This window comes from Ciconia boyciana, chromosome 6 (assembly GCF_034638445.1).
Source record: "Ciconia boyciana chromosome 6, ASM3463844v1, whole genome shotgun sequence".
NCBI lineage: Eukaryota > Metazoa > Chordata > Aves > Ciconiiformes > Ciconiidae > Ciconia > Ciconia boyciana.
In genome coordinates this window covers 2,968,689-2,972,534 of record NC_132939.1, presented here as the reverse complement: position 1 = coordinate 2,972,534, position 3,846 = coordinate 2,968,689, and positions in this window count along the sequence as shown.

Here is a 3,846-nt window from a genome sequence, read left to right as displayed (position 1 = left end):
AAAAGTATTCATATGCCATATGCTTCCTGTATATGTTATCCTTTATGCATAACATAAAGCACGTATTACCTTGAACAATTAAAACACTTCTGGAATTTTTGAAATCAAAATAATTCAGTGGGTGAAAAGGAAGCCAAATAATCAAGATTTGCTAGCAAAGTAGAAACTGTAACAGAAGGAAATACAAAAAGAATTAGAAAAGTGTCTTCATGATTTTGTTAAGGAAGCAGAAAACGCATAACAATATACGAAGTTATCAAGTTTGATAATCACATATTTCAATGATCATCTTCCTTTCCAAAAAGGGGCAGTTTGTAACATCACCTTCAAAAGTTCATCACCGCTTTTAATTTTTTAACTATACCTGCACAAGATGGCCAATGAGCATAAATGCCTCCAAATCTTCACAACACCAAAGAAATTAGGGGATTGAAGAATGGGGAATCATCACGGAAATTATATGCCAAGCTACAGAAAAATAGCTGGATGATTTCTGAAGATCTGGAACAGTGCATGGAAAAATGAGAAATTAGGAAAAGTACTTTGCTTTGAGACTGCGGGTTTGGCGGATAATATCGGTGACAGTAACTGGTGTGCATATGTTCGAGGTGGGCACGTACTTGCAAGCAATGAAATTATTACAGTTTTGTAAAGTACTGCTGGTCATCTGAACTGCAGCAGTTACATACCTACTGCACTTCCAAAAGAAGCGTATCAGCTTAAACTCTCTGGAAAGTGGGTTCGCATTTAAATTCCCACCGTCGCGAACACCGCAGTGAGTGGGTGAGGATAGCTCCGCATCCACAGCTCTCGAGGTTTCTCGATCTTTGTTTCTTTGCTGAGATGGGCTGCCAGTTAACGGGCAGTCTTTCCAGCGGTCAGAGGTGTGATTGCAGCAGGGGTAAACGTATCCAGGACCAAAGTTACTCGGGGGCTTAGGCAGCGGTGAAGGTGGAGATGGAGGGGCCTATAGTTCTGCAGGAGTTAGTCGTAAAAATTAATCAGCCACGCTGGTTAGGCTAAGGGCTCCTCAAGTGTGCATCGAAGAGCTGTTGTTTTACTTTCCTAATGGATATCCTAACAATTGCAAGGAACACATGGTAAAAGAGAAATATCTGTTCCTGAAGCTGAACAAAAAATTGGCAACAAAAAAACAAAAACAAAAAAACAAAAGCAAACATAAACCCCCTTAAAATTGTAGCATTTGAATGTTTTACCCACAGCAGGCTTTGCATTGTCCATCAAATAACTGACAAATAATAACAACTGCACAAACTGTGGATGCAGGTAAGTTTTTCCTTGCACGGGTGGAAAAATGCATGGCATTTTTCCGGCTCGGTCTAGACACAAAGGTTCTTTTCCATTTTAATAACGGAGCCTAGTTTTTCTTCCCTTATCACCAGTCTTAGAGCCCAAATGGCTAAATATATCAGAGGTATTCCTCAGGCTGAAAATTTCTCAGATTGCTTCGTGCATCTTATGTTTAATCTTTGAAAGATGATGAGGCTTTCAGCATCATTTATTTTTACTTATTGAAAATCTAATGAAATGACACACTGGGGATCTTAAACACCGGGTGCTGCGCGTCTCTTGAAATTTACCTAATGCACGAAGATTTTTGGTCAGGGGATGGTCTACATTTCACAAGATCAGCTTCTTAGTGCTCTAAATGGACAATATTAAATGGGCAAAACTGAGACTTTGAGGGGAGTAGACAGCTTGGGGAATCGGTAGTAAGAAAAAAGGTGAGGTCCAGAAAATTTGTATTGTTATTACACTGTTATTATTGGGTTTGTTCTTTACTGTAGCAAAGGTGCAATAAGGTCAGGGCTTCATAGGAACAGGTAGGCAACGACCTTTGCGTAGAAATCTGATCATCTAAAATTAACCAGAAAACAACGAGTGGCTGTAATAAAGAGCCCAGAAGGAGCAAGGTAAGAAAATTAAAAATGGGAGCGGTGTGATCGTGCAGTGACTCCAGTGAATCACATAAACATAAAGATCGTTCAGCAGTCCTTTGAAAGGTGAGGGATTTACATATGAACTGATAACCAAATCAATTCTTCAGGCTTCACAGGAGTGAATCTCAGATGAGATTTGAAAGATGACAGGGAGGTAGCTAAAGGGATCAGAGACAGAACTTCAGTGAAGTGTGTACGTGAATAAACTAAATATTACATAGGAGTTTGTCGGACATTTTAGTAACAAATGGGATATCGGTCAGAGTACAGCTTCAGGCTGCCTTCTGACAGAATGAAACAACGATTTAAAAAAAAAATCCCTTCCTCGTTACTGCCACGTAGACACAGCCAACAACGACGCCCCTCTTGAATCTCTCTCACATGATGGTAAATTAGCCTTGACAGCTCCAAGGTCAAATGAAGTCAAAGGAATCACTAAGAATTCAACCAACGGACTTTATCTAGTGGTTACAGTGAAAGACTCGAAGCAACCGTAGCTGGAGTCTACTCCCAGCTTTCATCCTTGACCCTACAAGGTATGCCACGTGCAGTAATCCAGGCAGATCCCTTAGTGCAGAAGGTTGCAAGCTGAATTTGAGCTTCTTGTCCTTGGGCTTCTGACCCCTGCAGGTCCTGATGCGGAGATGAGCTAGGGAAGGAGCACTGTGGCAACAGAACAGTGGCCGGTCTATCTGGGATTGTGAGACAGCCCTACATGGATCCTCTTGTCTACATCAATTGCCTAAGGTTGTCAAAAAGCCACCCCTTGGTCCTCCCCTATCTTGCGCAGCACGGCTCTGAGTCAAGGTGCTCTGTGACTTCAGGCTTGTCTTTTTTTATTAGCAAACCTTTTTGTCTGAGATTCTTAGCTCCAAAATGGGTCTAAAATATTTATGTACGTTTGCAGAGAGTGATTTTAATAGACTGGGCTTTTTTCTTCAGATGAAAGATTCCGTGTTGACACAAACTGGCATACCCAAGTTTTATTCTTTCCCAGGGTTGCTTAGCTCAGAGTTGGTTTTCCTTTAATATCATCCTCTTTCACATAAATCAAATATAAAATATTGCTACAAATGTAAACATTAGCCTGTGAAAGTATAAAAAATAAAGTTTACTTCATTTACAGAGCGTGAATAGCATAGAAAGGCATGATTCTTGCATCCGAGAGCTAACGAATTAAACTAAGCGTGGAAGAGAAACTCAGTGCAGTGGATAATCAGTAGGTGCCTTCATCACAGGCCAGCAATGCTGATACCTGCTTTCAGGTTGTGTACATATACAGTTGTGCATGCTGGATTAATACTGACAGAGAACAGCACTGACAAAGTTCACAGGAGACCAAGATTGCTTACTTCAAACTTAACTTGGTCAAAAAGGCAGTAATAAAGCCTCAGGAATATTTATAATTTCATGTGCTTACAGCATTTTCACTGTGGGTGATTCCTGATGCAATGGCATGACTCACGGCCCAAGGGATGTGTGAAAGACCCTGCTGAAAGCAAGGACTGGAAGAATATTTCATGATCTTGTGGAAAGTGCTGGGACCCTGGTTGTTTTGTATGGGAGCTCAGGTCTTTACCTGAGGAACACAGAGAATAACAGGGCACCCCTAAAGAAAATTCTGCTGCTGTTGAGTCTTTCCTGACCTAAAAAAAGCCATCTGTACGAACTAGATAGCAGCTCACTTTTCAGCTCCACACACTTTCTTTAGGTTATTAGCTGAGATTGTTAACGAGGCGGCCAGTTAGCCACGGCTGCAGCAGCGGGGTTTTCTGGCTACAAACACCTGTGCAGTAGGAACAAGGCTGAGCCCAGCATACATTCATGAGACGATGGCAACAATAAATGACTAAAGTGTTGAGCTGGATTTGAAGAGGTAGCACAA